The sequence below is a fragment of the Microcaecilia unicolor genome, chromosome 6 (assembly GCF_901765095.1).
Source record: "Microcaecilia unicolor chromosome 6, aMicUni1.1, whole genome shotgun sequence".
Taxonomy (NCBI): domain Eukaryota; kingdom Metazoa; phylum Chordata; class Amphibia; order Gymnophiona; family Siphonopidae; genus Microcaecilia; species Microcaecilia unicolor.
In genome coordinates this window covers 40,896,949-40,912,350 of record NC_044036.1, presented here as the reverse complement: position 1 = coordinate 40,912,350, position 15,402 = coordinate 40,896,949, and the positions used below count along the sequence as shown (strand labels likewise).

Here is a 15,402-nt window from a genome sequence, read left to right as displayed (position 1 = left end):
TGCTGGGATTATTTTTCTAGCTTTAATGTAGCTTGCAGTGTTCACTGCAAGCCACATGCTGGATTTTACATAGTAATGAGGTGTTTTGCATGCTTTGCATCTCATTATTATCATGTATCATGCAGGACCAAAACTTGTGTTCATGTATTTTAGCACACATTAAAGGACAAACAACATGCAGTATAGCAGTACTGCATCTTGAACACTACCCTCCTAAAACTGAGCACCATAGAGTCTACTGGTTATTTTTTTCGAGTTTTCCAACGCAGTTATCCTAAATGCACTAGCCCTCTATATTACCGTTTACATAATCTCCACTAAAGAGTCCACCAATACGCATCCCTGAGCCGAACACAGAGCTCTGCCCAGAATATAGCACTGCAGGCTGTTCTTCAAATAATCTTGCTTTTGAGACTGTAACAGCTTAAAGTAATTACTAATAACTTTAAAACACATCTTCCTCTGATGGGAATCCAGTGAAATCTCTCAAGTGCGAGTCTTGCACTGTCCTGTCACTTAATCCCCATCAAACGCCAACAGCCATGTTCTGAATTACTTGTCTTAGGCCTTTGGTAATGGGAGAAGTTGTCAAACCAGTCATAATTTAAAATAAGTTTTTTTTCCACCACTTGTCCTATATTTCTCTGGCGGATAGCTTCCACTTCTAGCGTTACAAGAAGGTGATTGGTTGGACCAGTCTCATGTGTTTCCTCTCCATGACCCAGATTTTCCTTGGCTCCAACCAACACGGTCTCCCTGTCTACAGCATTTCAGGGGGCTCAGGTGCTTCTAATCAGCTGGTTTGTGTGCTTTCTGGTGACAAATACAGGAAGCTGTGGTGATGGATGTTGGCAGCAGCAGCAGCACCTAGAAGGTCAGTGCAAAGAAAGAGGCTGAAACAAATTCTCAGGGGGTAACGTTTCTAAATGGGTCAATTTTGCACAAACTATGACAGTAATGAGCCTCACTCCTAAGCCAGAATATGTGGAGTATGATCTCTCAAATTTACTGCTAACACTCGCTGTACTACTTGCATCGTGGTAAAGACAGCTTCCTCTGGAGTTCATAACATGTAATGTGTATAAGCAAGCTGACCAAGTGGGCTTGGAAAGTCCTTTTCATCAAGCCGGTGCCACCAAGAATGACAGGAGATATTTCTGTACCTTTCTGCCACATTTTCTTGGTCTTGGACTGCATTTCTTGGTACTTGAGGGCCTTCTTTTTACACGATTCACAGAATTGTTGCTTGAGACTTACACCTCTATGATTAATGCTGTTCCAGCTATTTTTTTTTCTTTTTAATACTATGTCTGGTTTCTTTGCATCCAGCCATGTGATGAAGGTCCTCATCTCCCGAAGTAGATACATTTTCTAACAAGCTTTGGCCCTCAGTGCATGGACCTGGCCCCTAAAAAGGGTATCCATGTTTTGAGACACCCCCTCCTCCCATACATGCTTTTGTTTGGCTCTACTTCAAGGGCAAAAATGCAAGCTGGATTATGGATAGGATGGGTGTTGGGCTCTACAAACACTTTATGAGACTGTGGTAAAGGTACAAGCTCTCTTTTTTTTGCTATAAGCAGCAATGTACCATCCCACCCCTCAAGTTCTTGTGCTTAGCTGATAGTCAACTTGCCTGAGCTATCTGTCACAGCAGGTACTGCAGTGTGGGCCCAAGCATGGATAAAGCAATATGGAAGAACAGTCCTGATGTGGTGGCGCTCTACTCCCCACATCCCTACCTCCCCACATCTGATCCCCCCTCTTGACTCCTCTGATCTAATCCCCCCTAACATCCCCTGATTGCATTTCCACCTCCCCAATTATAGCCCTCACATCCCTGACACCCCCGATTCCATCCCTGACCCCCCAACACCATAAGCAGTCGGTGACTCAGCTGTTTAGAGAGGCTAAGGTGGGGGCAAGGCTAGGTGAGGTTATGGGGCGGGGCTAGAGTGGGGTATAAAGAGGAGTGGAACAGAATGGAACAAGTTAATGTCTTTGGAATGGGGTGGGGGGGGGGAGAGCAACACCTGTGTCAGGTAAAAAATAAAAAAGAGACAGAGAGAGAGAGATAGCCCCTTTACAAAACAAATGTTAAATATTATGGGCCTGATGTGGTAAGCAGCTCACAACTACAGGCTGAAATAACCCTGGACACTCAATGCCAGGGCATGTCCAACTTCCAGCACTGAATATCCAAGTATCTGCGGTCACTCAAACTTAAATGGACACCAGCTGGTATTCAGACTGGTGCTCAATTAATTTGATGAATAAAGTGTGGACAGCTTGTTTGCTCTCTTATCTTCATCCGCATACTTAGCTGGTCATGGCTCCACCAGCTAACCTCTTCTGTCCAGTTAAATCCCTTAGAATATCAGGCCTAAACTTGTCATATTTTACTCTGGAATTTCAAAATCTCTGTTTTAAGTCATGTTGCTGCCATGCTAGTTCACCTGAATTCATGTGTAGACAGCTCTCCAACAGTGGGGCTGAAGGTGAACCTTGAGGTGGTTACAAACAAATCCCAATCTCCTCCAACCCACCAGCCTATTTTACTGGTTTGCTAGAGTTTAGAACCATAAAAGCATTTGTTTTAAACATTTTACCTGGTAGTTTCTTCTTGCTTTTTTTTTGAGCTACCAGCTCAAACAGAATCAGTCTCTGCTTGGGCCTATGATTCCATAAGCCTTCATTTACGTTCACCTGATTCCCCCTAACTGCAAAAGTTAATTCCCCGCTCCTCTCCAGCTAAGCCATCACATCCACAACCCTTAGCCAGTGGCCTCAGACTACAGCTCCCAGGAGTTGTACCCTAAGCCTGGCCAGTAGATATCCTGGGAAAGGCTGGGACTCTGACCTCACGCTCACACCCTCAAGTGGCTGTCAACTCTGACTGCACAGCCCCCCCCCCCCCCCCAGTCCCCAATGGGCCAAAAGTATTGCCACTAAGCGTTTCGGCTGGCTCCCAAGCACGTATGGGAGGTCACATGACTGCAAAGCACTAAGGACAGACACAGTGAACTAGAGGACATGCATTTGGGAATAATTCGAATTAGCCAAGAGATGAAAAGTTGTATTAAATGAGGAACAAAGCCTTGTGGAAAGATCTTTCCCATAATAAGAAACTAATTCTTAAGGCAACAAACATCCTCATGAAAATTTACTTCAGTGGAAGTGAAGACATGTCTGTCTACCCACTAATAGTAACTTCGTATTTTAATTGTGTTTTTAAACAATAATGCTGTTTTTTCCTTAAAAGGTATCACGTCTTAAACCTCTGGCTGTGTGTACATAGCTCACTTACTTCTTTTGGCCTTGGATGCTCTGAGATGCTGCTTATAATTTTGGGCTTGGGTGTGCTGCAGTTCATAGAAGATTCAATGCTAAGAATTTATTAATAAACCATGTTGGTGCTGTCAAATTTATTACAGTGATGTGAATAAGCCTAGCACAGCTCAGCCAGAGGGCCATGATATATATAAAAAGAGTGACACCACTGTAACTCTGTAATGCTTTTAATTACTAGAGATAAGGCCAGCTGCAGATTAATCAATTCTCTGTCCACTCAACTGTCGTCTTTTTGGTAAATTATTATAGAAGCTAACATTGAAACAATTAGAACACATTTTAAAGGGAGTCCTGTTTCAATATAGTTTATCATGCGGTGTTATTACTGTATTTGACAATGTCTGAAGACTGGATGCTATCTCTGCTTCAGCAGAATGGCTGGTTTATGTCAATGCTCAACTCATCGTAAAGTACAAGAATAATATTTGAGCTGCTGGTGGCAAATGTTATGCCAGAGAGGGGCACAAAAAGTTAGGGAATAGCCCCTGCCCTTGAGAACAGGCAATGGTGGAAGTGTGAAGTTGATGTGCTACGGTAAATGAGCCCTTCTGAGGCATTTCTAATGTCATGCCAAATTTGGAAACCCAACCTTCACATAAACAAGAAAGGCTGGAAAAAAGATCAGGAGACTCCTCTTTCGGAGAGTCTGCTGTATCTCTGGCATGACTGGCCCAAGTATCTATTTCCTCTCTGCGAAAGCTGAACGAGCCAGAATGCTCTGGTGATCTACCATCCCTCTGGTGAGCAGAATAATAGAGGTTAGGTGGCACTTTCTGTTATTGCTGATGGAAGTTTATAATAGTTGGACAAAAAGCTAAGAATTACTTCATCTCTTGATACAACCCTTCTCTAGCCCCCCACAGTCTGTAAGCTATTTGGGCCTTATCTGAAGAGTATAATTTTCTCTTGACACTCCTCCCATGCCTCCAAACCCTGGGCCTCGCCCATGGGTTCCTTGGTAGTCTAGCAGCATAAGGCAGGGATCATTGATGCCATTTTCAAATCCTGGGCTAGATGAAGCAGGAGCGGAGGGGGAACCATTCCTGCCTTGTACCATTAGACTACCAGGGAACCTCCAGGTGAGTCTCAAGGGGGTCTAAGGGTAAGGGGAGGGATAGCTATGCTGTTGGAAGGGACTGCTTAGGGGAGTTCTGCTTGGGCTATGTGGTGGGGGGGGGGGTCTGGTCATGAAGGCTATGCTCAGGAGGGGGAACTGAGTGTGTTGGGGTGCATAATGGGGGCCCCTCCCATTGGTCGTGGGAGGGGCCAGGATTCGTAGTGCACTGGTCCCCCTCACATGCCAGGGTACCAACCGTGCACCCTAGGGGGCACTACAGTGGACTACACAAATTGGTCCCAGGTGCATAGTTCCCTTACCTTGGGGCCCCCCAACCCCCCCCCCAAAACCCACTCCCCACAACTATACACCACTACCATAGCCCTAAGGGGTGAAGGGGGGCACATGCATGTGAGTTCAGTGGGTTTTGGGTGGGTTTTGGAGGGCTCCCATTTTCCACCACAAGTGTAACAGATGGGGGTGGGGGGATGGGCCTGGGTATGCCTGCCTGAAGACTACTGCACCCACTAAAACTGTTCCAGGGGCCTGTATACTGCTGCGATGGACCTGAGTATGACATTTGAGGCTGGCAAAAAAAGTTTTTAAAGTTGTTTTTTTGAGGGAGGGAGGGGGTTAGTGACCACTGGGGGAGTCAGGGGAGGTGATCCCCGATTCCCTCTGGTGGTCATCTGGTCAATTCGGGCACTTTTTTGGGACTTGGACCTGAAAAAAAAGGGACCAAATAAAGTGGACCAAATTCTCGTCAAGGCTGACTTTCTTATTTCCATTATCGGGCGAAGCCAGCCATCTCAAAGCACGCCCCCGTCCCGCCTTCGCTACCCTACCAAAACGCCCCCTTGAAGTTTGGCCAGCTCCGTGAAGGGAAAGCAGTTGGCGCCGGCCAAAATCGGCTTTCCATTATACCAATTTGGCCGGCTTTAGGAGATGGTCGGCCATCTCCCGATTTGTGTCGGAAGATGGCCGCCCTTCTCCTTCGAAAATAAGCTGGTTTGTGACCTTAGAAACAATAAGGTATTATCCCAACGCTATCACAGTTACCAGTTTCCCTTGGCATTTGGAGTGGATAAAAACCATGGGGGGGATTAAGGGGACAACCCCTCTTAAGCCCTCCAGCGGAGTGCTGTTCGATAGCAGCTGTTCACCAGCTCCTAAACATGCTCAGTAGCAGGTGTAACTTCCAATATTTAATCCCCTTCTGAAATGGGAAATAAACATCTATGAACTTGCCCTGCCCTTGTTCCGCCCAAAATACTCCCAGACCATGCCCCCTTGCCTTGGGCTTGATATGTGCATATCATGGCTTTGTAAAAAGGGAACTTAGACATTTATGTAAAATAAAAATTCATGTGCCAATTTATACACGTCTGAAATGCAAATAGGGCTTGTAAAATGAGAACCTTAGTTCATTAGTTTATTTGGAATTTTGATATACCACCTTTCAAAGTTAGATAAGGGCACAGCAAAGTGGTTTAAAGTAAAATATTACCAAAAATATTTAAAAAAAAGAAGAAAGGAACTACAATCATCAATGAAAAGTGAAAGAAGAAACAGTTCCAATGTTATACCCAACTGCCTGAAAGAGAATAAGTGAGTCTTTAAGGCTGCCTTAAAGCGAAGGCAATAAGGCTCTTCTCTTAAATTATGAGAAAGTAAGTTCCACTCTAGAGGACCACAGAAGGAAAAGACAGTACACCTGGTCGTATCTAGACAATGGCTGGAAGGAGAAAGAAGAGTCAACCAGTTGATATAGTGGGACAGAGTAGGTTGAGATGAATAGTGGGTAACAAGTAAGTCAGAAAGGGAGATTCAAATACCTTCCTTACCAAGCCCCTTTTTTTTTAATTCATAGGAGGTATCTTATGTAGAGGAACTAAGATTTCAAAGTGTCCTAAAGGAAATTGGAAGTCAGTGAACTCTTTTGAGAGCAGGAGTGATATCATCAATTTTACTGGTGCCGATAAGTAGTCTAGCAGCTATGGCTTGAAGAGTTTGTAATTATGAATGGAAATTTGGAACAATCCAAAATAAAGAGAGTTGCAGTCATCAAAATGATTCAGGATTAAAGCAAGAAGCAATACTGCTAAACCTTCAAAAGAAAAGAAAGGTTTTATTGAGCATATTTAAGCACAAAATAAGAAGAGTATGGGGCTCATTTATAAAACATACAAAAAAAAGTCCCAAAAAAAGTCATAAGGTGGCAGAAGGATGCTTTTGCTCTCATAAAATCATCCAAACTGCAATTTTAAACACCCCAATTTTAGTCATTTTGCTCCACAGATTGTCCAAATTTCAAGGCAGAATGTTGGGGGCATGTTTTGGGTGGGACATGGGCGACACCAAAAGCTAGACGTTTTTCTGCAGTAATGGAACAAAATAAAAACATCTAGGATCAAAATTAAGACATTATCTGCTAGACCAGTTTCAATCACGACTAAGTGACCATAAGGTGCCCTAAATGACCACATGAGGGATTAAGGCATGTCCCCTTTACTCCCCCAGTGGTCACTGACCCCCCCCCCCCCCAGCTGTGAAAGAAACAGTACATAGGGATAGGAGATCCACCTAGGTGGATGAACAACAAAATCCCACGGGAGTAAATACACAAAGAAAAAGTGGGAAGTGGACCAATGACTCCAGAGACTGGGACAACTGAGTTGGACAAGCCAAACTTTATTACAGACTCAACACAGATCTGTGGTTTATTTTCAATTCGTGCTTTTGTCTTCAAGCACAAAGGTCTTTTTTAAGACCCCCTTTTACACAAGGACTCCATACCTGAGCTCAGACTATAAAGACTCCTGAGGCAGGCCTGTGGCCAAAACACAGATTCAAAAGAGGCCTATTCCCACAGGACAGAGGAAATATCCTACTAACTCCCATCCCAAAAGACACCAAAAAAAAAAAGTAGAAGACACCTCGAATTATAGACCGATAACATCCATACCCCTAACAACCAAATTGACAGAAGGCATAGTCGCCAAACAACTAACAGAATACCTCACTGATTTCAACATACTGCACGAATCTCAATCTGGCTTCAGACCTCAGCACAATTCAGAAACAATACTAACCACACTCCTGACCAGATTCAAGCAGGAAACAGCAAGGGGTAAAAACATCCTCCTACTCCAATTTGACCTATCAAGCGCATTTGATATGGTCGACCACCACATACTACTGAGAATCCTTGACAAAGACAGGAATTACAGGAAAAGTACTCTCCTGGATCAAGGGATTTCTGACATCCAGAACATACCGAGTCAAATCAAACTCAGATATATCTCAACTTGGAAAGCGGAATGTGGAGTACCATAAGGATCACCACTCTCACCTATATTATTCAACCTAATGATGACACCACTGGCTAAATCTCTATCCAAACAAGGCCTCAATCCATTTCTCTATGCAGATGACATCACCATCTATATTCCCTTCAAAAAGAACCCCACAGAAATCACCAAGGAAATAACAGCATGAACATCAGCGTCTGTTCACGCTTTCCAAAAGTACTAGATCTAGGGGGCATGCGATGAAGCTACAATGTAGTAAATTTAAAACAAATCGGAGAAACGTTTTCTTCACTCAACGTGTAATTAAACTCTGGAATTCATTGCCAGAGAATGTGGTAAAGGCGGTTAGCTTAGCAGAGTTTAAAAAAGGTTTGGCCGGCTTCCTAAAGGAAAAGGCCATAGACCGTTATTAAATGGACTTGGGGAAAATCCTCTATTTCTGGGATAAGCAGTATAAAATGTTTTGTACATTTTTGGGATCTTGCCGGGTATTTGTGACCTGAATTGGCCACTGTTGGAAACAGGATGCTGGGCTCGATGGACCTTTGGTCTTTCCCAGTATGGCAATACTTAAGTACTTATGTAATCCTGGGTATCGGCATTCAAGTTAAAACTCAATAGAGATAAAACCCAATGTCTCATTCTCTCGTCCCAATACAATAATGTCCCCCCCTCGGCAATTAACGCACAGGGTTCATCCCTCCCAATCTCAGACCACTTGAAAATCTTAGGAATAACAATTGATCGCAACCTAATGCTAGAAAGCCAAGCTAAGAACACGACCAAGAAAATGTTCCACACTATGTGGAAGCTCAAACGTATAAAGCCTTACTTTCCCAGGGATTCATTCTGCAACATGATCCAAACCATGGTGCTAACCCATTTAGACTACTGCAATAGTATTTACGTAGGCTGCAAAGATCAAATCATAAGAAAACTACAGACAGCACAAAACACAGCAGCCAGACTCATCTTCAGAAAAACATGCTTTGAAAGCGCGAAACCCCTCCTAAGAAGCTTACATTGGCTTCCTATTAACGCTCGCATAACATTCAAAATTTGCAAAATAGTCCACAGAATCATCTACGGACTCGCACCATATTACATAACGGCACTTATCGATCTACCATTAAGAAACGTGACAAGAACAGCAAGAACCTACCTAACCCTTTACTACCCCAATTGCAAAGGTATAAAATAAAAATCTTCACATGCCACCAGCCTCTCCTTTATAGGCACACAGCTTTGGAACTCACTACCCAAAGACCTGAAACTCACAGAAAACTACCTACAATTCAGAAAAAACCTGAAAACACATCTTTTCAAGAAGTTTTTCCCCCCTGGATCTACCTAATCCCACACCACCATACATCATGAAAAGTTCAGAAATGGAAAACAATAATATTAACCTCTCTCACAATATGCTAATATATTAACCTAAGTGTTTATTGCACTTCTGTATTATGTATTAGACTTCTACAAATCTAAATTTTGTAACCGCCTTTTTAGCAATATGTAAGCCACATTGAACCTGCCATACGGTGGGAAAATGTGGGATACAAATGCAATAAATAAAATAAAATAATCTTTTTTTCCCCTTGCAACTAACAGTTTTTCTGATAAATCTACATCAGTTGCAACAGATCTTTATAATTACCATTCAGAGTCTAAATTAATATTCAGGCTGCAAAAAATATATGATCATCTCCCTAAAGCTTTGCCAGAAATGCTTTATAGTTTACGGCTACAATGAAAAGAGTTTTGGTTCATTTGAGATTTATTCTCTTTTTTAATGTTTTTATTAGATTGAATAAACATATTCTCTAGAAAGGACACTGCTGGCTACTCTGCAGAGTGGAAACACAGTGAGAACTCCAAGGTCTAGCTCCCTGTGACTGACGTCTACAGAACAATGAATTGCATTGTTAACTCCAAATGTGAATTGTACTTTTCAGCTTCATACTGAGTTATGTCTTTTCTAGGTGGTCTTTATAAAACAAAAACTGTTTTGACTAGGAGCATTTGTAGAGGAGTAACAGGAATTATTAAATCATGGTCAAGAAAATGAAAACTTACTTTGCTCCGCAAGGAAAACATTTATATTTCAACCCCATTTCTAATCTTACAACTGTTCAGACTACCAGGAAGGGCAACCAGTTGGGAGTTTTGGGGTGAATTCTATATATGGCACCGAAAAAAGTGCTATTCTTTAAGCTGCCCTTAAAGTTAGGCATGGTTTATAGAATAGCACTTATGCCCGGGAATTGGGCCTAACTTTAGGTGTGGCTATTTGCACTAACTGAAATGTGGCGCTCCCCTCATTTTATAACAACTTGTGTAAATGTAACAAATGCCCCCATTCCACCCATGACCCTCCCATTTCCGTACTCCCTTTTTCAACTCACATGTAAAATCTAGGTGCAGATCCCGTGCCTAAATTTACATGCATATATTCCAATTAAATCTAATTAGTGCCAATAATTGCTTGTTAAAAAGCTAATTATTGGTGCTAATTAGCCCATTATTTAATTAAATTGTGCATGCAAATTGGGCGCATGCCCAAATTTGCATGTAAAAGTTTTGGCAACTTTTATAGAATTAGGGGGTTTGTGTCTTGACCATTACATAATATGAACCAATCTTGTTAAAATCTATCTCTATGCACACATTGGCAAGAGGCAACACATTGGCTCCGTCGATCATCCACCACTGGGCCGGGCCCCCTCCATTCAAATCAGAGTGCCTCACCACCTCACTCTGTGTGAAAGCGCAGCAGCAGCAGTCTTCAGATTGCCTCCATTCGGCTCTTCTCTCCCTGTGTCCCACCCTCGTCTGACATAACTTCTGCGAGGGTGGGACACAGGGAGAGAAGGCCCGAAGTGAGGTGATCTGCAGACTGCCGCTGCTGCGCTTTCACACTGAGCAAGGCGAGGCGCTGTGATTTGAATTCAGAGGGCCCGGCCTGGTGGTGGACGGAAAGGGGGTGGCGGCGACGACAACAACGACCTCAAGGGGGGGGGGGGTCGGCGACGAACTCAGGGGGTGGCGGGGGCCCCGGGCCCAGCCCAGTCTCTTGGTGGCCCTGGAGACAAGGCAGGGATGGGGCTGGAACTTGGAGACAAAACAAGCAACGCTGGAACTTGGAGACTGGGCAGGCAAGGCAGGAACTTGGAGACATGGCAGGGCAAAGGCTAGAACATGGAGATAGGGCAGGCAAGGCTGGAACTTGCAGGAACTTGGAGACCAGGCAGGCAAGGCAGGAACTTGAAGAGAAGGCAACATGGCAGGAACTAGGAGACAAGGCAGGGCTGGAATTTGGAGACACAAGGCAAGACAAGGCACAACTCCTGGAGACCTGTTGTGAAGGCAATAGGAAAGAGTTCTAAGGTCCGTTTTAAGGACCCGAAGATCAGCTCATCAATGGGTGGTCCCCTCCAGTTCCCGCCACACTGATGGGACGCTTTGGCAAGCAGAAGCAACAGCACCTGTGGTCCACTGCACCGGGAAACCAGTCCGTCACTCAGAAGCTGTGGAGGCCGACTGCGCGTTGGGAAGAGGGTGAGTTGGGGGTGGGGCATAAGTACTGACTCTGCCCTGAATCTGCCCCTAGAGTGCCCACAACACAGCCGGTTTCAGCTTAGGTGGTTAGAGTGAATTTCAGCAGCTCTAGCCAGTTAAGTATGTTGAATATCCCCAGATAGCCCTGCACAGGCAATTTAATCAGGCAGGAGAGGTTCTTGTCCAGTTAAATAGCTTTGAATATCAACCTCTTAGCTAACATTCTTTGGAAGCCAATACTAAGACAATAAAAGAGTGTAATATATTTGCTGCTCAAAAATGCAAAGAGTAGGGAAGGGCCAATGGACATCCAATACACTAAACAGGACCAGAGGTAGATGTCAAATTTGATTAAGTATACACAAAGAGGCAAGACAGAACAGAGCCCCGAAATCCAAGTGAGGATAATGTTTCAAGTAGTAGGTGATCATCAACAGCTGATAGATCGAGAAGGAAGAGGATAGAATAGAGGTCTTTGGATCTGGCCAGGAACAGGTCATTGGAGACTTTAGCAAGGGCTGTTTCAGTTGAATGTAGAGTGTGAAATCTGGATTATAGTGGATCAAGAATAAATTGAGATGAAAGAAAGTCAAGACAATGGCAGTGAGCAGCGTGTTCAAGTAGGTTGGATAAGAAAGTAAGGAGAGAGATGGGGCAATTGTTGGAAGGGCAGGTAGTGTCCAATGAAGGTTTTTGAGGAGTGATGTAACTACTGTATGTTTGAAAGCATCAGGAACAGTGCAGTGCAGTGAAAGACTGAGGAGATAGAAGGGATGACAGTAGGAGAGATAGTGCTGAAAGATGGGTGGGAATAGTATCTGAGGAACAGGTAGTGAGTTTGGAGGAGGAAAGAAAATGATCTGTTTCCTCTTCAGTGATTTCAGAAAAGGAAGAAAAGTAGCAGGGGTTGAAGGAAGGTTGAAAGAATAGAATGGGGGAAGAAGAGGTGGAGGTGACTTGGTTGAGAACTCAAGGTTAATCTTGTGAACCTTGTCATGGAAGTACTCAGTCATAGTTTGGGGAGAAAGTGAAGGGGGGTTGGAGGTGAAGGCACTTTGAGGAAAGAGTTTATTGTGGCAAAGATATGTCGAGGTTTGGAGCCAAGAGAGTTTGTCAAATGGATGTAGAGTTTTGGTTAGCAAGTGAAAGTGCAAACTGGAAGGAGATCAGCAAGAATTTGAAATGTATGAAATGAGCATGGGCACAGGATTTTAGCCAAAGGCATTCAGATCAGGCACAGGAATGTATGTAGCGGTTTCTTGAGGTCAGACAAGGCAAAGAATGGGGAATGGGAGGAGTGAGAGTGTCCAGAGCAAAGGGGAGAATAATATTATAGGAAGAGACAGCCTCATTGACAGACTTGGATAACATTGTGGTTGAGAAGAGGAATAAAACAGTGGTGGAGAGAGTGCAAGAGTCAATAGCCTGAGGATTTCTAAATGTATTGGTGGAGATTGGACAGAACTGGAGGGGGGGGGGGTGATTAAGTGTGAAAGTTATCAGATGATGGTCAGAGAGGGGAAGAACTGAGGTGGAGGAATTGGAGAGTGAGCAGTTGGAGAAGACAAGATCAAGGCATTGGCCATTCTGGTGAGTAGGGGTAGTGGCACTTTTATAAAATAGGAATAAAATAGGTTGGTTTTTGGAAAATTTTAAATGCACCCTGTTTTAAAATTAACTTCCACATATTCATAAATAGCACATAGACTGGATTCTAGGTCAATGCAAAATGAACTCAGAAGGCTGTAAGTTTCGCTTGTACCTCTTCCGTAGCACTCCATCATCATACATTACCCGTAACCGGGGCAGAAATTGAAGACTGAAGCACATATTCTGCTCATGTAAGGCCTTACAAAATGGTGCAAAGTTACACTCATGAGTTGCCACACCAACTGAGCAGTCCATGAAAACAATATTTTGCAGTTTTGATAGCTGAGGTCTTTTTCTCAGCTGGCTCGGATTATAAGAACTTTGTGAGCAAAATTTAATACTCCTGCAATCACTAGTCTTGGCCTTGCTCCTCCATCCGGGCCTCTCCCCATGCAATGAGCATATTCCACCCTCAGTGGCCCTCTCTGGGAGCAGCTCTGAAGATAGCCAAGACTCCAAAAATTCTACCAGCTTGGCATCCTTCAGACTTACAGGGAGACCAACTAAATGGATATTAGTTAGTTTTGACCGGCCCGCTAAGTCTACAAGCTTCTCCTCACGTTTTAAGAGCCGCCTTTACATGAGCCAGGTCTACTGTCATAATGCCCACCTCATCTTCTACCAAGCCGACTCTATGTTTGAGCTCTGTTGAGTGGCCTCCCAAGTTGGTAAAATTCTGAGTCAAGGTGCTGAACTGTTCCACCAATTTATCAAATCAAGAGTCTAATGCTTTGATGACTGCATCTATAATTTGCTGTATTTGCGCATCATTCAGCTGAGCACTGCGCTCTGTTACCTCCACCATTTTAGATCCTTCTGGCCCGATGCATATTACTTGTCTTTTCTGCTGAGTTTCATCATTATATGCCTGTCCATAAAGTTGAAGACAATTAGTAAGTCTCCTGGTGGAACTGTATGGTTAAACTATAAAGGTTGGGAGGGATTCCATTGGGGATGGCCTCGGAGCTTGCCAAAGACGCTGCTCCTCGATGCAGCACATGTGCTCTTCTAGCAGGAAATCGTTTAAACAAATGTGACTTTCAGGTAAAATATGAAAATTAAATTCTGCTTAGATATGTGCACATCTAAAAGTGAATGACACATTCTTGAGGGTTTGTGTGGTTCTTGCATTCTCTTTTTACATTTGGTGTTTCCTTTGATTTTTCTCATAGCCATGTCTTGGTCATGATGCCAGAACAACACTATTACGTGTTTTCTTATAGCAGATGTTCAGCAAGCTGGATCATCAATTTCATAAGATATGACATATGCTTAGCACTCTGTCTTACTAGCACTAGGTCATCCATTCTTGGTTTCCCCCCACAGGGAAAATGGTTTTGATTCTCAAAGAGTGATTCATTTGGGGATTAACCTTCTAGTACAGCAGTTATTTCTGTCAGGGAAGTGGGAGGAAAGGAGACAGCAGGTATGCAAGTATGACGTTTCCCATATCCTACTGACCCCAGCACCGTATGATAAGGGGTCTTCCCAAAGTTGCTAGGTTGTGACTTGCATACTCATGATGTCTGCTATCATTCACTAGTAGAACTGGCAGCTCCTGCCAGTAGGAATAAAAAAGAATTATGAATTAATCAGCAACAGTCAGACCAATGGAAAAGAATATAACTTTGTATTGCAAGTCATAGGGAAAACACAGAACACCCCAGACAATCCCTGAAGCTGGCACATTGAGATTATTAACCGAGTGTTGGGTGTTAAGGCCTAATGAGAATTTAGCATTGGGAAAAAAGGCTTATTAAAGTCAGTTTGCACGTGCTAACATCGTATCTGCTGTGACCCAAAAGACAGAGATAAACACCTCAAAATCCTGACTGAATCCTTCAAACAAAAAAGGATACAACCCCCAAATAATCTCCAAGAACACTGCCTCTTCCCTTAAAATACCCTGAGAAAACCTATTGCAGAACAAGGAAAAGAAAGCCACAGAGAGATTCTCCCTTGTAGTAACATACAATCCAGAGCTAGAAAAATTGAGGAGAATCATAAAAAATCTACAGCCACTATTCCAGGAGGATGAACTACTGAAAGAGATATTCCCAGCCCCACCACTGCTGGCCTTCTGACAGCCGCCCAGTTTAAAACAAATTAGTGAAAAGCAAGCTCTCAATACAAACTCAAAAATAAGAGAATGGACACATCCCTTCATTATACCTAGCTGCAAACTGTGCCAACACATCTCACAGGATCCCACAGTCGCTCAAATGAAAAAAACATTCAGCATAAGGGGATCCTTCACATGTTCATCTTCAAATATGGTATATATCATTCAATACAAAAAGTGAGAAGAAGGGTGCTATATTGGAGAAACAAGCCAGATGCTAAAGATGAGATTTAATCTATATAGACATCATATGAAGTATAACAATGCTAACCAGGATGTCACCTCTGTGAGACAGCACTTTGCAAAAGCAGAAGGGGCAGATTTTATGGTGAGAATACTAAAAGGAAACTTTA

General features: G+C 43.3%; 1 protein-coding gene across 1 annotated transcript in view; it reads right to left on the bottom strand.

Moving 5' to 3' along the window:
• Nucleotides 1-15,402, bottom strand: part of ROR1 (receptor tyrosine kinase like orphan receptor 1) — a 439,308-nt gene that overhangs the window by 66,593 nt on the left and 357,313 nt on the right. The gene's annotated exons all lie outside the window — the stretch shown is intronic.